The sequence below is a fragment of the Vespula vulgaris genome, chromosome 1 (assembly GCF_905475345.1).
Source record: "Vespula vulgaris chromosome 1, iyVesVulg1.1, whole genome shotgun sequence".
NCBI lineage: Eukaryota > Metazoa > Arthropoda > Insecta > Hymenoptera > Vespidae > Vespula > Vespula vulgaris.
This window is the reverse complement of record NC_066586.1, coordinates 3,893,285-3,908,248: the sequence shown is the minus strand read 5'-3', so window position 1 is coordinate 3,908,248 and position 14,964 is coordinate 3,893,285. Positions and strand designations below refer to the sequence as shown.

The following is a 14,964-nucleotide window of genomic DNA, read 5'->3' as shown; positions in this document are numbered from 1 at the left end:
TTGGCTGATTATATCCAAATTAGTGTGATCAATGAGACATGGAAATAAACTGATTTTAAAATTCAATTTCAATAAGTTCTACATTGAACGAGACGAAATTTAAAAGAAGGTTAACAGCACATGCGTGGGATGGTATTTCTTTCAGAGTTCTTTCATGACTCAGATATGTATTCGCGTTTAATCAAGCTGACCCCCTTTCTCTCTACAAACCGATTCAGGAAGGCAAAGAGGATTCGACTTGCTCTCGATACAATTCTACTCGATTTTTGCATTCATTACTTTAAAACGAATCCAATTTAAAAAATAAAATCAAGGAAAAAAACATAATAATAATAAAAACAACGAATGATAATGAATAATAAAAACGTTCTCTTAGTAAACGAAATAGACGAAATTAGATTGGAGAAAAAAATAATTATATATATATATATATATATATATATATATATATACACGTAATATATTCTACGATATAAATGTACGTATCTAAACATATTCGAAGATACTAATGGCTCACAAGATAGCCGTTTAATAAGTGCCGACATTTCTATGCTAACGACGTACTTAGACGTCCACGCGTTGGCAAGTATCCTCCAATGAGATTCACGTCTTTCTATTAATTCTTGCTAACGTCTGACGGCCATTTTCTATGTCTCTCTTTCTTAATCTCAATACCTAGAAACGAAACATCTTTTGCAAACTTAAAAAAAATTTCTATGAATAGATAAATATAGCGCATTCGAAAGAAGAGAGAAAAAAAGAAAGAAGAAAGAAAAAACATATCTCATATCGAGCAAAAGTGTAAACAAGAGAGAATAAGAAAGAGATAGATCCCTTGTGATCTTTGCTCCGTGAAAAGACCAAGGTCATCGCGGATCACGAACGGCTGCGTGTTCTCTCACGTTTTATAAGTATTTCGACGTCTCTCGTGTTCCCTCGCTGCGTTTCGTGGCGACTATGCTAATTTCAAGTCCCAATAAGGTGGTAAATCAAGGCGCCAAAATTTGCGCACGACAGAGAAAGAGAAAAAGCAAGAGAGAGAGAGAGAGAGAGAGAGAGAGAAAGGATCACCTCGCACGAAAGAGCGAGATAAAATTTCCGAGAGAGCTAAAAGCGTATATACCTTTTTCTTTTTCTTATCTTTCTCTTTCTCTTTCTCTCTCTCTCTCTCTGTCTTTTTCTTTTTTTTCAACGACTCCTCGTAGATTCCTCGAATTGTGTTCACCAGGACCTTATGGGTTTTAAGAAACCAGTCGTTAGATATCGTCCAACTCTCGCGAATTTTAGGCTGAATACACACAGAACATCGAAGAAAAACATCGTGGTAATTTTGAAAATCTTTAAAATCCTTGCGAGTAATAAGATCGACGCTGCTACGATACAGAAAACACATTATTTTACATACAATAACGTAATATAAAGTAATATAACGATCGCTCTAATTTTCCTTGCTTGTTATTACGTGTATCTTTGTTCATAGCTTATATGTTTCATTGGCAATTTACAAAAGATACTTATCAACACTTTAATTTATTTTTTCATCATCTTTTTCCAATGTGGCAATAATAATCTCACAAAAGAGATAAGTCTCAGCTTAACGAAGTGTATAACATGTCCTTCTTTATGTCATCGTAAAGTGTTGTATCTTTTTCTACAAGTATATACTTCTTTCTATAAGTATGCTCCTGTCTAGCTTTCTAATTTAATTTATTTTCTCATCAATGTGGAGATAAGAATCACGTAATACACATCTCAATCTAACGAAATATATTATACATATTTTCTGTCGTCGTAAATAAGCAAAAATTTCACTATGAAAATAATATGTTTTTGTGAGATTTTCTGTGTGCGTTGGGCCTTAAACGATTGACGAAAAAAATAATTTCAAGAAAAGGAAGGAGAAGAAAAATGATTATAAAAAAGCGAGATAAACAAATAAACTAGAGAAGGTTTTTGGCCAATAATACAGGTTCTCGAATCGATTCTCTCTCTTTCTCTCTCCTTCTCTCCTTTCGAGTTTCATCCAAGCTTTCCTTCTTCCCTTCCCATTGCGGTTATCTTCTTGAACGATCCAAAGGTTCGCGATAAAGAGACAGAGAGAGAAAGAGAAAAATAGAGAGAAAGAGAGAGAGAGAGAGAGAGAGAGAGAGAGAAAGACTCGAGCAAGGAAAGCATCCTCTCTTATCCTCTTTCTCCTTCTCTTTCTTCTCCTTCCTTTTCTTCCGAGCGAAATGTCAAGAAGCAGGCGGTTAATTCTCAGCATTTGCCGAGGCAGGAGTCTGACCTAACTATTCATTAGACGGGAGTGCAGGTTGTGTTCCCGTGGCATCCTCTCCTCGGTGATAGGAAGGAAAGGCAAGAGACGAAGAGAGAGAGAGAGAGAGAGAGAAACGGTTGTGCAACTCGGCTCGATTCACTTACCACGTTCCAGTTGCGCTCAGAAACGAGACTTGGATCTGGAACGGTAAGACTGAACGATCTTCGCGATACTTCGACGTCACTTGTTACAGGAAAACTTATTTTTTCTATGGATCTTTCGTATATAACTTATTCATAGTATTATATATATCGTCGTATATATAGATAAAAAATTAACTAATTTAACAAAATGAATGAGCCTTTCTGGAAACTTTTTAAACTAATTTTTACTTTTCCACAATAAACATAGTAATCTTTTTTTTTAAGATCTGAAGGAAAGAAAGATCAAACTAAAAAGTCTCGAGAAATTTATTATATTATAATATTAAAATATTTTATACCGTAGTTTATGTCTTTTTATTTCGTTAATCGATTTTAAATATGCAAATGCTATCTATAAAACGAACTATAACTTGTTTTCTAAAATTTCTCTAAAAACGACTTAAACCAAACGAACGTTTCAAATGTGTATTTTAAACTGTCAGAGTTTTTCGATCCAGAAACGATTAACACTCTTTTAACATTACTATTTATGTATACTTCATTATACTTTCACTTCCTACTTCTTCTACTTTATTATAATAACTTCCGACAGTGACACGATCGTAGTCTATGACTAGATAAATACCTACCAATAATCACCTCCTTAAAATATAAAAAGAAAGAAAGGGGGAAAAGAAAACGTAAATAAAAAACGTACAAAAAAACGAATGATAATAGTCCTGGTGAACTAATAAATGCTAATAAAGAAGAAAAAGAAAATATACAGATAGTTATTCGTTCGAGTAAATTATTACTTAGAATAACCAAGATACCGGATAATGTAAGCGTAACACGCGTTCGAGAGCACGATCATTAATACCTTTTTTCGTTATTACGTGCTAGCAATCGTTGAGTAGTACTTTCACACAGAGCGTGCCAATGTTCGATCGACGACGACGACGACGACGACGATGATGACGACGATGATGACGACGACAAAGTAAAAGGGAAAGAAAAAGATCTAAGAAATTTCGGTCGATCTTTGGACAGGACGTAATTATCGTAATTCGTTCAACGCGAATGGAGGTCCACTTTTTCTTTCGCGAGAAGTAAGTACGTTCCGGGGTATTAAATCGATGGGAAAGAAGAAGAAACAGGAGAAGTGGGGTGGATATAAGGGTGGTGGTGGGGATAGGAAGGAAAAGAGAGGAGAGAGGAGAGGGAGAAAGGTACGAGTTGAGAAGGAAGATTAAAAAGAGATGGAAAGTGTCGAAGGAGGATGGCTAAGGTACTTTCACTTGGCGAGTCTCGAGAAGTAAGAGAAGTCGTCATCTCTTAACTCGCTGATAATCGTTTTAACCTTACGTAACTTCCGCCAGAGCCCCGCGGGTTCTCTTGCGAAATCGATATGAGACCTGGTATGTTAAAAGTAATTTTTTATCTTTATAAAATAGAAACGGAAGTACCTAAGCTGAATATTTATAAGTTTATTACATGAAATAAAGGAAAATATATATGTATGTCTGTATTAATCGAATATACATATTATGATTTTTATTATTTTAAACGTCGTTTTATTCCAAGTGTCGAAATTTATTATTTCGTTAATAATATCGATCGTATACGTAAAATCTAAATGCATGTATCCTTAATAAACATACGTACGTACGTATATATGAGAGATATTATTTGAATTTTTTAATCATACGATCGTATTATTTCGATCGATCTAATTAATTCGATGATCTAATTATTTCGTCATCGAAATAATACTTTCCCTCGTAAATTTCAACAGCTATTTCTATTCAATCAATAAAGGAAACGTAGGATTTATATTATCGTCGAGTGATCGTCGATCTTAACGAAAGAGATACGTGTCATTGGTACGTGCGGCTTGGCACATGAGTTTCTAAAGTCGAGATCCACGATCGGGGGAAACCATTACGAAAGTACACCGAAAGAAGAGCGATCCGATTTCGGTGAAACTCGGATCGCTTCGAGGGGAGTTGCCTCATTGGAGAAAGACGTGACAACAAGAGAAAGAAAGAGAAAGAAGGATAAAGTGAGACAGTCTTGAGAACGAGTCTGCTCTCTAAGTGCTTTTTTGCGTATGTACGTAAGTATGTGGCATAGTACGAACTTCCTGGAAACTCTGTCCATTGTCGTTCCAACTAAAGAGGATGTCCGCGAATAGATCGTACGACTTCTTTCGAAGGAGTTAAAATCGATAAGAATAAAATTCTCACGATGACGACGACAAAAAAAAACAGAAAAGAAAAGAAAAGATAGAAATCGTGATTCATCGCAACGTCATCCCCAATTTTCTCTCTCTCTCTCTCTCTTTCTTTCTCTCTCTTTGTCTGTCTCTGTCTCTCTTCTTACATCATCGTATCAAAACATTGCACTACCTCCATGAAAAGCATCGACAGACATTTTTATTCATTATTTCTCATTGTAACAGAAGCTCTTCGAATTCGCACGGTTGAGAAAAAAATGAGACAAAATAAAAAAAAAGAAAAGGAAAAGGAAAGACAGAAAGACAAAAATAAGGACAAAAAAGTAATAAAAAGAAAGAAAGAAAGAAAAAGGAAGAAAATAAATAAATGAAGAGAACGAAGTCTTACTTCTCTTCTTCTTTCATCTTCACCGTTTCGTTTGGATGTTCTCGAAGGCCTACAATTTTGGTAGCTCACGAAAGCGACAGATCTATAATCATTTCACGCTATCCATATCCGGCCGGGGCGGTTCCGGCTTCGAGGAAAGAAGAGAATAGACCCGTCGACTTTACTGGCTTTACTAATTAGACACCTACGCGTCGACGTAGAGAAAAAAGAAAAAAAATAGAGAAAACGAAGGAAAGAGATAGAGAAAAAAAAGAGATATATATGTATATGTATGTATATATATATAGATATTGAGAAAAAGAAAGAGATAAAAGACGCCTACGCTTATAGGATCGTTCGTTAACGTTTTTGGATCAACGTCTCTGGTATCTCAACGTTAATTTTTCCTTAATGACGTCCTCCCTGCGATTCTCGATCGAAGGAATCCGGCAACGTCATAAACATTTCTTGATATGATTCTCGAGCATAGAATTAATGATAGTTAATAAAAATCCCTCGGCTGCTTACCGCCTCTTTCGCTCCGTAATTATCCTACGCTCTTCCACGCTCATCTCGGTCTCCACGCACGTCAAAAAACTATAGAAACAGGGACAGAGAGAAAGAGAGAGAGAAAGAGAGAGAGAGAGAGAGAGAGAGAGAGAGAAAGAGAGAGGGAGAGAAAGACAGAAAGAAAAAGAAAAAGATAGAGAGGATTGGGAACGTCTATGCAACGTACAAAACTGTTCGGCGACGTTGGAATGTTAATGGCACACACCGGTGGTCCAGCTTTACTTTCTTTCCAATATCACTACCAAGCTCTCTCTCTCTCTCTCTCTCTCTCTCTCTCTCTCTCTCTTTCTCTCTATCTATCTATCTATCTATCTATCTATCTATCTATCTCTTTCTTTCTATCTCTCTTTTTTTCTTTTTCTCTCTTTATCTCCGTCTACTACATGCGCACGAAAGATCGAAAGGCTCGTAAAATTAAAGCACCTTCGGCCGAGAGATCGCAAATAAATCAAACAGATTTACAGACAAGCTGGACCGATATTACTTTTTCCTATACATAAAAGGAAAAAAGAGAAAAATGAAAAGGAACAGAAGATAAAAGAAAAGTGAAAAGAATCGAATAGGAGAGAGAAAATATCGAGTAAGAGAAAAATAATTAATATATAGATATTGTATATAAATAGGTATTTATTTACGTTGGTATATGTATATGTATGTATGAATGTATAAGAACGATGTGCTACCGCCTACTATATCGTGAGCTAACTATTATTTCGAATGATCGATATTATCCTATAAAGAACGATTGAAATAGCAAGTCGAAACGATCGATCGATCGATCTAGAAGGATGAATATGTACACCTATATAGATATACATATATACACATCCCATAGAAATCATATTTTTGCTATGCGTTTAACGATGCCTCGTAATCGCATCGTATCATTGAATTTATACAACATAGGTATGTGCTAAGAGTCTCATGGTGAAATTTGCCACCGGCGAGCCACGTGAAAGACCACCGCCGTAAAACTATGACAAAGTTCGAAAATTCTAATTCTTTCTCTTTCTCTCTCTCTTTCTCTTCCTCGCTCGTTCGTTCGCTCGCTCGCTCTTGATGGTCCTCGTGTAACATATCGAATAAAAGGAAATTTATGAATGAACCTCAGGAAGCAGCTGTTCTACCCTTTTGCTTGAGAGAAAATTAATCACCGCTATAACTCGCCCACGGGGTGCAAGCAAAGCGTGTTTTCGTGCCTCTTGACCCTCCGAACGTGTCTCTCTCTCTCTCTCTCTCTTTTTCTTTCATATACACACGCGACTAGCGTCGGCTATTTCACAAGCCGACAGAAAAGTGCGCGCGCGTAAGTCTCTCTCTTCGTTGCAAGGAGAACCGACACGCAACGAACCGGCCAACGAGCTCGCGACATTGAGCCAAGGCCATCGTAGGAGAACGCCAAACGTTTATATACACACGCATACACACAATTATATATAGGTATAGCTGTGTGTAAGTATACATGTATATGCTCTCTTGCTGTGCTGTGATCTCGCCTACCGATGCTCCTCGCACCGATAATGGTCGTCGGTGGTGGCGATGGTACGCGACATGCCAAGAAAGAGCCACAGGAATCCTCTTTGAACGAGGGGAAGAACGAGTAAAGCAGGTGAATCCGTGCTGCAACTCGACTATCCGCCGTCCTCGAGATTTCCTTTCGAAAATAAATGACCATCGGCGATTATTATTAATGAGTCGAAGCCAACCAAGTACTTTCCTTATCGTTCGACGTACCATCGCTTGGAAAACTGCTACGAAGTCCAACTCCAATCGTGCTCCACTCTTGCTTCGAAATACACAGAGCAAAGATAAGATTCGAGTTTGCGAAACCTCGATATAGGATTTATTCTGCATGCTTTTCTATAAATAAATATCCCCATACCGGTATAAAGGGTGTTACAATTTTCGTGGATTTTTCTTTTCTTTTTTCTCTATCCTTTTTTCTTTCTCTCTTCTTTCATATTTTCTCTTTTTTTTTCTTTTTTTCTTCTTTTGTAATTTTCGTCAAGCAACGCGAATTAAAAGGATATTTAGCCAAATCTCACTGTTTTTCGTTCGTGATTTTGATTTTTTTTTATTCGTATCTATAAAGATAACCTGGAGAATCGACTGTCTCTTGATATCTATGTAATTGAATCGATAGATCCTTGAAAATAATTTTGTTTGTTCCTCGTTTAAACCTATGGAAGATAAAACGACACCTTTGTACCAAGTTGGACACCCTATAGATATATTTTTAAGAATCATTAGGTGGAGTAGTGAAACTTGTTCGGTATTGCATTTCCTGCAATAGTTAATCAATATTCATAAACATTACGATTTCTTTTATTTAATATAATTTACATAGAGCTGAGAGTTTCTTTTCAAAGAGGAAAAACTGGTTTAGACTCTTCGTATTTTCTCTTGGCAAAGGAAGGAACGTTCTTGGTATCAGGTGTCGCGTAAAGCGTCGTTGTCTTTCAAGTGTTCTCTCAATAGGTGTGCCTAGGTATTGTTCTCGAATACCCTCTCGTTAGATCCTAATTAACGCCTTCTAAAGATGAGTTACACGTTAGTGATGTTCCACGATCGTACAGTTAGATAAAATAATAGTATCCGACGGTAATACTTCTTATCTTACAGCAATCAGTATCAAATATCATATAATAACGTAATACAAACTTTAAATTCAAGCGGACTAAACATTTTAAATTTTCACATGATTTATAATACAACTAGCTAAATTTGATCTTTAATGTAACAAGTCTAAAATCAAAAGATACAAAATCGAAGGAACGATAATATAATTTTTTTCCTTACACCCTATACACTCATCGGCATCGGGTCAATACCTTCAACTCGAATATCGATGATCGAACTTAAAATATAGATCGAGTCTGATTCCTTTGTCTGCCAATACCGAAAAGAGTTTATTTCGCTTTTTATCCTCCTTCCAAACGCTACTTAGTATTCCTTGCTTTTGGTGGACCTTCTTACCCACTAGACGATCCACCAGTTTTACCCTTTCGTGGAAGCAAGAACAGTGTTCCTAATTGGTCAGTGTATAGTGATCTATAGCTTTGTTCAGATTCATAGTATCTGCCAGAATCATCTACCTTTCTCTCTCTCTCTCTCTCTTTCTCTCTCTTTGTTACCTCTTTTAAACTTTTCTTTTCTCGTTCCGAATATTTAACGAGCCCCACGCGCGCGTTAGCTAATTTAAAAGAAGCTCTAGTCCATTCTGAACGTTTTGCCGATTTATCGTCGGGCTAGTCGATATTGTGCTCCTCTTCCATTATACGTATCCGTACCTAATTCTTCTCCTCTTTCTCGGCCAAATGAGATACGTCGCTTTTCAAAACGAAAGATATACTGGGTGTGTCACGTTACAAGACACTAATATACAACAAACCATTTTAGATATGATTCATATGGTGGAACGAATGTCCCGCATAAATCAATATTTTACGTATTAAATATCATCCTAAATTTCGTTTGGGTCAATTTTTGACACATTTATAATAATCTCAATTCATCCTATAAGTAGGTGTTGACTAAAAGTGAAAAATTGATAAGAGTGATTCGATCGTTGGTGATTATAAAGAAATTTATTTGATCGAGTTTGGATTAGTACACATCTACCAAATTATGGTCTACTAAAAATAACAAGAAGATCTAACGCTATAACGTTTCCACATAAAATAAGATAAAGAAAAGAAAAAAAAAATAGAAAAGTAAATCGCATTCATAAACATACGTGATCTCTATTTGATACCGACCTGTCTTCGAATTCAACGCGACGTATTGAAAAGAAAAGGTAAGAGAGAAACAAAAAAAAAAGAAAGAAAAAGAAAGGGAAAAAAAGGATAAAAAAGAAACGAAAGACACACGCGTATTGAAATGATTTATAAAGAGTTCCTTCTACGAAACGTTCCCATGACAGTTTTATTGCGTCACGCATTTTACGTAGAAACGATATAAATTTACTTTTTAACACCTCCATCCAACCATCCAACCGTACCATCTGGAGCTTCTGAAGGATAAAAAAACGAAATGAGTATAAAAGTAAAAATAAAAAGAGAAATAAAAATGAAAAACAAAAAAGAAAAGAACGACCTAAGGAAGTAAGAAGGAAGACAGGAGAAGGGAAAAAAAGATCATGTAGCAATGCGGGTTTGCACGTTGGGGGATCCATGATGTACATAAATTCAACAAGAACGAGGTAATCTCGTATACGGCCGGTCGCATGTAAATAATTTGCATATTTCACCTTTCGACGAGTCGATGGAGTCGATGGTTTAGCCATAATCATCATCGTCGTCGTCACGAGACCCTTTGGGTTCACCGACGCCGGTGGAATCTCGCGATCGACAATCGAATGAATCGATCGTTTTGCGAGAGTCGAGAAGAACGAAGGAGGAGGAGAGTAAGAAAGAAAAAGGAAGATGAAGAAGAAGGGGAGGAGGAAGAAGAAGAAGAAGAAGAAGAAAAGGAGGAAAAAGAAAAGCAAAAACAAAAAGAAATAAAAAGAAAGAGTTATATACGAAGGAGAACGGAATTCGAGAGCGTTCTCCTGGAATTCACGAAGAAAACTAGAGTAGCCCGAAGGGCCAGACGCAAGGGCCCCTATTATATACACCTCTATGCCGCCACTTAAACTCTTGGGATCTTGGGTTCCCTCCAAAGGGGGGAATACAAGGGCTGAAACTAACTCTCTTGGCGAACATTCGGAGCTGCCGTTCCTATGCTCTTATACAACCTTTTTTGTCTAGGGTATATATGTATGTATGCGTGTATATGTAACGTTCGGTCGAAACGTTTTTCGGTTCCCTCGTTAGCTCGCATAACGAACGAGTAGTAACTACCAATACATACATACATGCATAAATATGTAGACACGCACATACGCACACATATATATGTGTATATATATGGGGTGAGTTTAAAAATGAAAGTGGAAAAATTCTGAAACGGTAATTATTTCAAACGAGAACATTTTAGATCATAGTGACGAGACTTATAATCCATTTTTGACTTATCTACTAGGCCTAAGAATTATTTGAAAAAATGATATATTTTTTTTTATTTCCCCTTTCTAACTGATTCATCATCCATCCCTTAGAAATCACTTTCAATCTGTTCAACTCGATCCGAGAACTTCGATACACTGTTACCGCACGGTCATAGTCAAGGTCTCGATGATCAATGTTGATCGTTTGATTGTTTAGTAGATTATAGCCTACGATATCGTGAGTCAGCTTCCCTGGAGGGATCTAGGGCTCGTTAGGCCAACCATTGAGCTAGCGCCCTAAACGCAATCATCAATCACCATTAACTTTAGGGATCCGATCGTCTTAATCATTTTCTAAGATCCTAAGCGCGGAGTCGTAAATCGAAAGGGAGACCGATTAAAGCTGTTTTATGGTCCTATACCCAGAGCGAGAGTAGCTTTTAAGAATCCATCAAAAAGAGAGAGAGAGAGAAAGAGAGAGAAATAACCATTTATAGATGCCATTCGATGGGTTAACATATACTAAAATGTTCATTGTAACTATTGCTTCTACTGTAGCAATTGCTGACCTATAAAATTAGGGCGAAATATGCATTATTATTGTCCTTCCTTTTTTCAATATATTTATATATAAAAATAACCAAGTTATATATCACGACATCAACGAAATTATTTATCATTAATATTAATTATAGTTCTAACTGTCATAATTAAATGTTGTTGTAACTCTTTATCTCTAATCCCGTAAATTTCTATATTGTAAAATCAATTTTTCTCTGTTCCTATACTTCTATTAATTAATTAATTTATTTTTTTTTTTTTTCAATTCAGAAAGAATTTCTGTCGGACTTAAGAAGGAGGAAAAAAAGAAGAAGCAAAAGAAAAAAATAAGAAAAACTCAAGAAACATTCTCTATGATTAGTAGAAATAAAATTCTTTGGCACGAAATGCACGATTCGCGGAAATGCATCATCAACCTTGAAAGGAAAAACGCGAACGTGTACGACAACGTAAAGTGTAATAGGTTGCTCGGTTAGGTCGTCGTTGCACCTAGAATTACGCTTCTCACTCGCTCGTTCGCACGCGTGCCTCTTAACCTTGAATACGAGGTCACGCGTTCTCGTTAAGAAGATCGTTTCTCTCTCGCTTATTGCATCGACCACCATCGACCTAGCTGCTAATCGCTTTTCGCTCGGAAGATTTAAATTGAAGTCAGTCGCTATCGAGAGAGAATTTTTTGTTGTAAAGGAACAGGATAATCCTTGTTATGGCGTACTAGATTTTTTTAACATGAGACGCGAGGTCTATTAAGGTTAATGACGATAGTTAAATTATCAATTATGTACGTCGCATCGAAAGATTTGTTGTAATTGAATTTTTTTTAATTGGATTTAATCGAAGGAAGGAGACACATTTGAATGTTTCATTATTTTTCATAATCGCAAAGAATTTGTTCTCTCTACTAAACTAATATAAATTCATCACGATTTCATTAACAATTTAAGATCGATAATTAAAACAATAGTATACTCACGAATTTTTATCTCGAAACTATTGTCTTGAATCCGTTAACACTGAATTACAGTATTCCATTCTTTTTTTTTGGAGCTTACCTCTTAATCCTGCAAAAAAAAAGAAACAGAATGAAGTTGTTTCGTTAATGATTAATGATTAAAGAAGGTCACTTTCTTCTTTAATAATTAAAATATTCTTATGATAACTTCCATTATTTCTACTTAACTATACTTACGTGGACAACGTCGTAGAAAGGTCATTTTACGATTGATTGTCTCTGTTAGTAACATTAACGCTCGTTCAAAAGGTGATATAACTCAGCAAATTATCGACCGCAAATTATTCGATAATGACCAGATGGTGCTCTTATAAAAATGCATGCCTCGTGTGTCAAGTTTATACGCAGGTATAAATCTTCCACAAATTTCTTTACGATAAACATCTTACGTAAATCTATCGATTTAACGTTGCGTGACTAAGCAATAACCGACTCGAAAAAAAATTGCAGATTCACATTTTTGTACACGTGTGTAAACTCCTGACCTTTAGAATTACTCTGATATGTAATGTAAATTGGATAAATGAATGACAACATGATCTTGAACAAATTAAATAACGCAGTTCCATTAACGAAAATTTTACATTCTTAATTATTTGCATAACATAATTAATTATATCATACGTATACGTATGTACAAGAAGATTATTATTATGATAATACGTATGATTGATACTTCATTGATCTTATTATCGTAAAGAGTAGATAAAAATCAATTTCGAGATCTTTTTCGAGACTTTTGACATATAGTTAGACATATAATAGTTTAGCAATGCGGAAAGAAAATCAGCCAAAAAGTTCTTACAAAAGATTAATTGATTTTTAAAATCATTTAAGAACTTTTGACCCACTTCAAAGTTCTTGTGATCCATTCTATACACATTAATAAAATATATATTAAAAATTTCCTCATATATATTAATAGTATTTTATGTATCACAAATCCGAATGAATGACATTAAAATTACGATGAAATTATAACGTGATAAATTAGCTCATCGTTAACGACACTAAAACATTTCAAACTGATCGAAGTTAATTCGTCTTCCTTCAACAAAACGATTAAATTTGCCAAGGAAAAAAAAAATGATAATAAACGGTACGTTACACAATCGAAATAGGCATTCTCGTGCAAACGGTACGGTTTCTCGTGCGAACCGTGATATTCCTACGATCTACCGAAAGAAAGGAAGCCGAGGGAAGATATTAGTCTTCGCCACGAACGCGTCCATAACCCAATTCCCGCGGTACGAGCACCCGCTTCCTTTTCGTTCGTGCGACTGAACTTATAATTCTCAAAATCTAGAAATCATTGTATTCCGAATTCAAGTTGACTTTAAGAAAAAAAAATATTCATAAATATGAGATTCATAATGTGGCAGATTTAATTAAAGAATATGTGTGTGTGTGTGTGTGCGTGTATAAAACATGAAAGAAGAAAACACTTAAATATTTAATGAAGAGAAAAATTTAATTAAAATATATTATTAAATAAATAAATAAATATGTGTAAGAAATAATTAAATAAAAATATATATGTATAAACGCTTGAACGCCTGTGTGTGTATTTTTATAAATTAATAAATTAATAAATTAATAAATTAATTGATGGTATATATCGAGAAGAATAAGAAGAATGATGAAAAGAAAAAAAGAGAGAAAGAAAGAAGGAAAGAGAAAGAGAGAGAGAGAGAGAGAGAGAGAGAGACAGAGAAAGAATTGTTGAGCATGATCGTCAAGTTACGTGCTCATGATCATTGAGAAAATGTGTAGGAGTTGGAAAGGACGTCGTGACTATTTAAAGTCGTCCTCGTCGAAGGTGCGGATACAGAAAAGGCGACGACAATGGCGAGCGTTCGAGTCTCGTGCGATCGCGTTACGTTATCCTTCGCGTCAAGTGCCGGCTCTCTTTTATGTGGGAGAATACAGAGAGAGAAAGAGAGAAAGAGAGAAAGAAAGAAAGAGAGAAAGAGAGAGAGGGAAAAGAGGACGGACGTGCTCACGCATTCTCCTGTATACTTGGAGAAAGAGAAAGAAGGAAAGAGAAAAAGAAAGAAAGAGAGAGACAACGATTGGAACGTAAGTATCTCGAGCACAGGAAAAGTAGGTGAAGGGTTTCTTCAACGAACAGGACGATTAAGCAACGCGTTAACGAGGCTCAGGTGCGTCCAGACCGATTATTGCCGATTATGTGCACCTTCAGAAGCAATAAATTGTCTTCCATTATTATGATTATACATATTATGGAATATATTGATTCTTCCAAAATAACTTAGACAAGAAAAAAGAATTATAATTTTTATGTAAAAACGAGGAAAAAGAATATCTTTAAGATTTAGAATTTTATACGGTGCCTTAAATTACTTGTGATTATACGTATTATGGAATATTGATTCTTTCGAAATAATTTGAAAAATAAAGAAAGAGTTCTAATTTTTGTATAAGAGTAAAGAGAAAAATGATATACTTGACGTTAGATTAAAATTTTATACTTGAGTGTTAATGACTGATGAATATCAGAAAATTATAGTAACGCGTAGATTAAATTGTTTTAAAATAAAAAATAAAAAAAAGATACAAACATTAATCGTCTAAAAGAATTGCTCTATTTATAATAAATCAAAAGAAAAAGAAAAAAAAAGAAAAGAAAGAACAAATAACACAAACCTTTCTTCAATTGATCACAACAAAAAATTTGTTCCGAGTAATCACCGATTATTATTTAAAAATGTAAAACATTGTCATAATTTTCTATATACCTGTACGTAGAGTGTCAATTCGAAGGAAAATAGTCTTGTCTCGTGTAGTACGTATGGCATTGGAAAAAA

At 35.3% G+C, this 14,964-nt stretch overlaps 1 long non-coding RNA gene across 1 annotated transcript; it reads right to left on the bottom strand.

Annotated features, from left to right (window-relative positions):
• Positions 1-6,160: 6,160 nt before the first annotated feature.
• Positions 6,161-12,947, bottom strand: LOC127071245 (uncharacterized). Its single transcript, XR_007784952.1, has 3 exons — positions 12,314-12,947; positions 12,098-12,185; positions 6,161-8,106 (listed from the first exon to the last, which is right to left on the bottom strand). It is a non-coding gene; the product is annotated as an uncharacterized LOC127071245 (long non-coding RNA).
• Between the last annotated feature and the right edge of the window lie 2,017 nt (positions 12,948-14,964).